This window comes from Ochotona curzoniae, unplaced genomic scaffold (genome assembly GCF_017591425.1).
Source record: "Ochotona curzoniae isolate NIBS_2020 unplaced genomic scaffold, NIBS_Ocur_1.0 scaffold_4701, whole genome shotgun sequence".
In the NCBI taxonomy this organism is placed as follows: Eukaryota; Metazoa; Chordata; class Mammalia; order Lagomorpha; family Ochotonidae; genus Ochotona; species Ochotona curzoniae.
Window position 1 is genome coordinate 79,762,023 of NW_024467122.1, and position 8,993 is coordinate 79,771,015.

An 8,993-nucleotide genomic window follows, 5' to 3' on the forward strand; every position below is an offset into this window, starting at 1 on the left:
TTTAAAGTAGCTTACTGTGGTGCCACACACACAAAAGGAGCTCCTTGAAGTGTTTTCATAGCTTGCATTTTCCACAACATCTCTGAAGACCCCGTAATGCCGTACAGGGGCTGGCAGGTGAGTGGGTGGTCAGCGGGGGACAGGTGGGTTCACTACAATGGTTTGCTCATTCTCCCAAAAGCTGGATTGAGGTGAGGGAGCAAAGATCTGCAAAGTTAGCAAATTGAACACACAAGGTTTCCCCAAGTGATTAGAAACAGGGGCCCTGGGCTTCCTGTCGTTGTAGGGACGTCACCCAGCTGGCGGCATGCGGCTGGCCAGCTCAGCATGCTGGGGAACAGAGACCCCATGGAAGACGGATGTCCTCACTGGGTGAGGGGGCAGAGCCCCAGTCCCCTCCCTCGGCCTGCAGGAAAATGAGATTTATCTGCAAATGGCAACAGCACAGTCCTGAGTGGGTGCCTGTTTGAGTCCTGGATTCTCCATCATCACTCCCTCTCTAACTCGGCCTTTCAATCAAAAAATAAATGTCTTTTTTTTTTTTTTTTACAAAGTATTTTATTTGAAAGGCAGAATTTCAGAGACAGATCTTTCATTTTTGCTGATTCACTCCCCAAATAGTTGCAACATCCAAGTCTGGACCAGGCGAAGCCAGGTCTCCCATGCTGGGCCGTATTCTGCTTTTCTAGGCACACTAGCGGGAGCTGAATTGGAAGTGGAACAGCCAGGAGTCAAACTGGCACCCATAAGGTTTGCTGGCACTGTGGGTAGATGATACCCTGCTGCTCCTTGGCACCAGACCCAAATAAAACAAACCCTAAAAGAAGAAGCTCCTGGCTCCTGGCTTCAGATCAGCTCAGCTCTGGCCATTGTGGCCACTTGCAGAGTGAACCAGTAGATGGAAGATCTTTCTGTAAATCTGACTTTCCAATAAAAATAAATTTTAGAAGAAAAGACCTGTATCCCAATTGGAAAATAAATGAAGTGACCTGTTCACATAGTGTGTGACCTTATGTTCAGAAAATCTGGAAGATTTCAAAGATCTATGTCTACACACCACATTGTCAGAGCTAATAAATTCTGTGAAACAGCATCATTCAACGTCAGCACACAAAAAGCAATTTACTCCTGTAACAATGAACAATCTGAAAAAATCAGAATTCCATTTCTAGGGGAATAAAAGGTGAAAATTACAACGGAATCTGCTTAACTGTAGCAGTGAGAGATTTCATAGACATGTTACATTCATTAATCAGAAAATATTGTTGATGTAACTACTACCCAAAGCAGCCTACAAATTCCACACAATCTCTAACAATCTCCGTGACCTTTTCCCATCAGAAGCTGGTGGCCATGTCAAATCCATATGGAACTCCCAGACATACAAAACAGCAAAATCAGAACAAAATAGACTCAAGCACTTACCACAAAGTACCAGTAGTCAACCACTGTGATTCTGACCTAAAGATGTGCACGTTACCTCAGAAAGTCTGTAGGAGATAACTTGATTTGGAGTCAAAGATTTTTGTGTTATGGAGGACACGATGGCCAATCAGAGTAGAAGGGTGCGGCCTTGAGTGGAGAGAGGGGAGCGGGGAGCGGGGCAGCCGGGAGCAGCAGGTCTCAAGAAGGAGAGTGGAGCTGCCTGGATGGGGACAAGTCCCTGAAAATGGCTGAGGTCGCTGCCCGTGGCTTGAGCGATGGAGAGCTATGGTCCGGGAGAACAGCCCTGCCTGTCCACAGTGGCGCTTGGGGAGGATCTGGAGCTGACACAAAGGGACACTGCACAATTGGGCTCCTGGAGTCCCCCAGAGAGGGAGCATGTGACCAAGAGCCATAGGAGCAAATCTCCATGCCCAGCACCTGTGGAGGAAGGCAAAGCTGAGTATAATTCTACAGGCTGCCACGCACGTCGAGATGGGTGCTGACACCACATTGGGGGAGCGATCCATTGAGGAGCTAGTGAGCCAAGTGGGGGAAGTGGGCACCTGGTAGAGGTGGGTAGAGGTAGTTGCAGAACTGGATTGGATCAACTCTGTGGGTTCTGGCAGGTAAACCAGAACTAGAGGCCCAAAGTGATCATGTAGGTGGACATTAGGACACACGTTAGGTGTGAGCTAGGCAGCAGGAGGTTGTGAAGGCTGACTGGGCGCACTAGGAGGGAACCAGATAGCACAGGCTTGTAAATGGGCACAGACAGACGCTGAGAGGGTCCAAGCACAAGCGAAGCCGCTGACCCAGCGTGCGGTTTCAGGGCACCACAGGCCACAAGTGGGGCATGAAAGAGTAAAGCAGCTACAATCAGCCATGCAGCTCTGTGGTGCCACAACCACTGTGGTGCCCGCCTCTACACCTGCAGCACCCGGCACCCAGCAGCCCCACACTGTGCCCCGCACCACAGTGCAAGTCCAAGCGGCGTGGCCACATGCTTTGCAACTGGGCAGCAACAAATGAAGGGACATTTGCTTCAAAGTCCAGAGAATTCCTCCCCCAAGCAAAGGGGACTTTCCCTTGCTGCTATTTTTGAGAAGTTTGCTCATCTGGAGAAGACTTGAGGTAGACCAGTCACAACTTGTTTGTCTTCAAGAGCAATAGCTACCCAGTCACCTAAGACAGCCAAAACAGATTGAAATCAGGGTGGTGGCCTCCCCAATCCGGGTGCCACTAGAACTCTGAGAGAAGTTAAGCAGAACAAAGTAGACAGAGCCCAGTAGCACCCCTGGCAGAGAGAGGCGGCTGGGTGGTGCTGGCTGCAGAAGCCAAGGCAGGGCCACAACACAAGAAAAGGCCAGGACCGGAAGGCTTCAGTGCTGAATTCCATCAAACATTCTAAGAACTTACCCAATCCTCCACAGCTACTCAAAACAATACAAAGGAAGACAGACCTTCCAAACTCCTTCACCTGGACCCAGTAAGATTTATGCCTGGCATGCAGGGATGGTTTAACATAAACAAATCAATAAATGTGATATATTATATTAACTAAATGAATAAAAACCATATGATCATCAATAGCTACAGAGAAGACATTTAATAAAATCCAACACCACTTCACGCTAAAATCCTAAGCAAGATAAGCATAGAAGGAACATTCTACAACACAATCAAAGCAATATACCAAAAATCCAAATGCCAGCACCATACTGCATAGGGAGAGACTAGAAGCTTTCCCTTTTCGATCTGGAACTAGAAAAGAATGTCCACTATCATAACTGCTACTCAATATAGTACTAAGCATCCTTGCTAGAGCTACTAGGCAAGAAAAAGAAAATAGAGGAATTCAAATTGGAAAGGGGAAGTCAAATTATCGCTGCTTGCATATGGTCTATACATTGGAGACCCAAAAGTCTCAATCAAGATCATCAAAATGTCCATATTCCTGAAAGTAATAGATTAGATGCAATCCCAATCAAAATCCCAACAGCATTCTACTCAGCTGGAAAAGGTACAAAAATTCATCTGGAAACACAAGAGACCATGAATACCCAAAGCTATCCTGAAAAATAAAAATAAACCTGGAAGAATCACCATTCCAGATTTAAAGACTTACTACAGGGGACCGACAATCAAAACAGCCTGGTACTTGTACAAAAGCAGGGAAGAAGATCAACAGAACAGAAGAGACCCTAGAAGGGAATTCACACATGTACAGCCAACTAATCTTCAACAACAGGACAGAAAATTCCCCAGGGAAAATGGTGGGCTCATCAACTAATGCTGTTGGGATAGCTGGACATCCACACACGGAGTTAAGAAACAAGATTCCTCCCTTTCAACTTAAATAAAAATTAAATCTAGGGCCCAGCACGGTAGCCTAGGGGTTAAAGTCCTCACTTTGGACACACCAGGACCCCATATGGGCACCAGTTCATGTCCTGGTGGCCCCGCTTTCCAGCCTTGGCATTCTGCACCCACGTGGGAGACATGGAAGAGGCTGCTGGCTTCAGACTGGCTCACCTCAGCCATTGCAGCCACTTGGGGAGTGAACCAGCAGATGGAAGATTTTCCTCTCTGTCTCTCCTCCTCTTTGTAGATCTGATTCTTCAATAAAAGAAATTAAATATTGATGGATCAAAGACCTAGTTCTGCACCCATAAATCATCAAACTATTGGAGGGAGGCATAGGAAGCACTCTACAAGCTATAGGCATTCTAAAATCTTTTTAGATAAGTCACCAACAGTGCAGGTAGTCAAAGCCAAAACAAATAAATGGGACTATATCAAACTAAGGAGTTTCTGTACAGCAAAGGAAATGCTCAACAAAGTGAAGAAGCAACCCACAGAGTGGGAAAAAAACCTTGGCACAATCCCACAGGGGACTAATATCCAGGATTTACAAAGAGCTGGAGAAACTCAACAACAAAAACAAACAACCCTGTGAAGAAATGGGTGAAAGAAATGAACAGACATTTTGCAAAAGAACAAATTCAAATGCCTGACGTATGAAAAACATGCCCAGGCTCCCTAGCAATTAGGGAAATACAAATAAAAACTACATTGGGTTTTCACTTAACTCCAGTAAGAAGGGTCTGCATTCAGAACTCTCCTAACAACACCTGCTGGTATGGATGTGGGAAGAAAGGTACGCTACTCCACTGCTGGTGGGAGTGCAGGCTGGTGCAGCCACTTTGGAAGTCAATAAGGAGAATGTTCAGACAACTGAAAATTGACTGTATAATCTAGCAATCCAATTCCTGGGAATATATCCAAATGCAGTGAAATCTACATAGAATAAAGTAACCTGCATCATTATATTGAAAGCAGCACAATTCGCAAAAGAAATGGAAACAACTCAGATGCCTGCTGAAAGAGGAATGGATAAAGGAGCTGCGGTGCATCTACTCTGTGAAATACTATTCAGCCAAGAAAAAGAATGGAGTTCTACCATTTGCAACAGTGTTCCCAACTGAATACCATTAGGCTCAGTGAAATGAGCCCAAAAGGACAAAAACCACATATTGTCTCGGATACAAGGCAACCTTCATGCAAAAATACAAAAGAGATATCTAGGTAAACACATATAGTCTCATGCGGTAAGTGTATAATGGAAACTAGAGCACTGGGAAATGAAGAGCCACTTCAGTATGCATCTCCACTCCTGAATAAAAGAAGGACCCCCAATGAAACTGTCAGATATACCTTGGCAATTTGATAAGAGACTTTCCTCCATTGCCTATACTTACAATTCCACTAAGGAGGAGAATGCTGGGATGGTGGCTGCAGCTAAGGACCATATGATTGTAATAAAATGGCAGAGATGGGGAGAGAAAAAGTGAGGAAAACGGGGGAATCCCTAAACCTACAAAACTGTGCAATGGAAAATAATAATTAACAATAAAATGTTGTTTCAGGTCCACAAGCTTTGCTGCGGTGTGATTTCTGAGACTTACTGAGCACTCACCGCGATCATCACACAGATATAAACACACTGTCACACACAGTCCAGTGAAGGGTTTTGGCAAATGTGAGCTCAGGGAAGAAAGGGTTTTTTTTTGGGGGGGGGGCAAGATTTACTTATTTTTACTGGAAAATCAGATGTACAGAGAGGAGGAGAGACAGATTCATACCTCAAGTGGCCGCAATGGCTGTAGCTGTGCCGATCCAAAGCCAGGAGCCAGGAACTTCTTCTAGGTCTCCCATGCAGGTGCAGGGTCCCAGGGCTTTGGGCCGTCCTCAACTGCTTTCCCAGGCCACAAGCAGGGAGCTGGATGGGACGTGGAGCTGCCGGGATTAGAACCGGCGCCCATATGGGATCTCAGCACGTTCAAGGCGAGGACTTTAGCTGCAAGGCTCCAAGCTGGAACCCTATAGCAAGTCTTTGCAGCAAGTAGGTCTTTAAAACTTGACACGACAGCTCCACCATGTCCACCATGGGGACATACGCACAACAAATTTTGCTCCTGAGAACTGCAGCACCAAGGTGCCAATGCTTGGGAACACTCGTGTCATGCCATGTGACTTCCACGTGCTGCTGGTGTCAGCCCGTCACCAACCACAGAAGAGCCAAAGTGCAGGGCAGGTGCAGGCCTTGCTGCTGGGCACCCTGGGCACTGTGCCACGACAGTCTGTGGGGTTTCTGGTTAGGGAAGGAAGGGTTAGGTTTTTAATCCTAACACTTTCCAGCTTGCTCAAAAGCCAGTGAGAGAGAGAGAGATGGAAAGGGAGAATGATGAGCAAGAGAGAGTTTCCATCCTCTGGTTCACTCCCCAGATGGTCACAAATGCCAGGGTTGAGCCCTGCCTAAGTCAGGAATCTGTAACTCCAAGTCTCCCTCCCAGCAGGTGGGCCGCCTTCCACTGCGCATGGGCAGGAAGCTGGGACCTGAACATGCGCTCTCAATGGGATGCTGGTGTCTGCAATAGCATCTTTTTAAAAATTATTTTATTTTGATAATCTTACACATAGTTGATTAGGGCACAAAGGGTCAAGGGCTACAGGAAAGTGGGTAAGACCATTGTTTCCACATTTTTTTTTTTCCTGTATCTGGGGTAAAGGAAGAATAAAGAGAGAAGCCCCACCCAGCCTCCCACCCATCCCAGGTCCCCGACGTGGGGCATGCTCCAAGGGTCCTGCTCAAGTGGTTTTGACAGTCCGACAGTTCTGAATTGCTGCCAATCTCGCCACTCCAAGCACGATGAAATCTCTCCAAAATCCACTGGCTGACACAGTCTATCTTAGAGTCTTGGTTAGCCCAGATTTTCACTGCTGACACATGGCTGGGGTAGATATCAATTTGTTCTGTCCTCCATTATGTTGTGGTGCCAGGTGTCCTCTGCAGGTTCCGATGGACTGCCATATCCTCCATGTGCACCTGGTATGCTGTCCACTGCTCCGTCTGAGCCTCTGAGGAGGCCCAGCTTTGACACTTGCATTCCATGGTCAGACCATGGAACCTGCACTTCTCTTCATAGTTGGGGCTCTGAGATTAGCAGTTCAGTTGGAGGGATCCTGAGGTGATCCCAGACCTGATTCCTGTGTGTGCATGCCAGTACAGGGTCTGGCAAAGTCTGTTGCCCCAGTCAGCTTATGCATATGTTGGTGATTGCAACTGCTAGGTCTGTTCTGTTTCCAGACCTGTCTTCCACACAAACCAATGGTTGCTGCAGTCCAGCCTGATTTCTTCCCACCACACACTCGGCCCTCATGCAAACCAGCCTAGTCAGGGCAACTCCCAATAACCCCCACCAGGCCCAACCCTGCCCTGGTTCCAATGCTTGCTAGTATGTACAGCAGACTGGTCCAGTCTGTCCCACATCCCATTCAGCTCTCATACATGTCAATGGGCATTGAAGCCTAGTTCAACCCAACCAGCCCCACTACCCAGCCCACACACATACTGGTGGGTACCATTCTGTCCAGCCACATTTGCCCAAGTCCTGGTTATCATGCTCCCCTATGGGAGTGGTAACCTAAGAGGGACAAGCCCACTTTTCCCTACTGGGCCCACTCCCGGATCATGCATTTTCCAGGTGGTTCTACAGTTTAGCTTGACAGAATTAGTCCCCAGTGCCAGCATCTGCCAGCTGATGCTGCGGCAAAGCCAAACCAACCCACACCTACTCTGATTTATGCTTGCACCAGTAGAAACAGTCAGCCCCGCCTGGCTTTTCCTTGATCTGGCTCACACGAGGCCCACGGGTGTTGTAGCTCTGCCCAGTCTGATCTACCACCATCCCAACTCACGCTCTTCAGTGGGGGTGGTGTTCCAGCAGGGGAGCCCTCCACATATCCCCTACTAACTTTACCCCTTCCCCTCACCCCGGGTCTTGCATGTGCTGGTAGGGTGCTGTGGCCCGGTCTGACATGGCCTGCCTCACCTCAGCTTTTGCCAGTGGGTGCTCTAGCCCAGCCCACCCCCAATTCCAGCTCAGGTTGGTGGGGGCTAAAGCCTAGCCCAGCCCAGCCGGCACCCAGTCCAAGCCATAATGTGCTGCAACTGGACTTGGCCTGATCCACACTGCATTCTGGTGCTCGGATTCACCAGCAGGTAATGTGAAATGGCCCTGCCTGATTTGCCCCTGACCTATGCCAAATACATGCTGATGGGTACTGTTCCTTGACCTGGTCTGGGCTGCTCCCTATCATGGTTCTTACCTGTATGCACTGTGTCCCAAGAGAGGAGTTTCCCAGACTCCTCCATCAGAACCACTCCCAGTGCCAGATCTCACACACACGGGTGGGTCCATGGGCCAGCCTTACTCAGTCCACCTCCTGATCTAGCAGGAACAATGGCCTTTCCTGACCAGCCTTCAACCCATTCTAGTTATTATTGTTGGGTACTGCAGCCTAGTCTAGCCTGGTCCACACGCAGACACAGCTCATACCCGGCTCATAAGGGGCAAAAACCTAGCCTAGCCCATCCTACACCTACCCTGGTCCTCATGAGCACCAGTGGGTGATGCAGTCTAGCCCAGTCCGGCGCACCCAGCCCACACTTGCGCCAAGGTATGCTGCAGCCTTATCTAGATCAGACCACAGCTCCCATTTTAGCCCTGTGCTTACCAGTGGGAACCACAACCCAACCAGGGTGTCCCCTTAGCTCCCCAACTAGGTGTGTTCCCGGCTATAGATCTTGCACGTGGCCGTGGTTGCTCTGACCCAGCTTGGCCTAGTCCCTTACCTTTGCCTTTGGATGCTGTAGCTTGTCCTGACCCAGCATAAACCAATTACCACCACTCGCTGGCGGGTGGTAGAACTTGGCCCTGCTCTGTCTGCTCCCCTACCAGTCTCATGTAATCAGGTATGTGTGACAGCCTAGCTGAACTTAACCTGTACTCCAGCCTGGTTTCTGCCCTTGCCAGTGAGGTAAGGTTGGTTCAGCCAGGTTTAGTCGCCCACCTCCAAAGCCAACCCACACATTAGCCAACAGTTGGAGTCATCCTGCTCAGGCTGCCCAACACCCAGGCCTGAAACACATGCTCACCAGTGGGAGCTATAACCCCCAATAGGTTCTCCAAGTTCCCAGGTTCCCCCACTCGGTCCACTCCCCGACC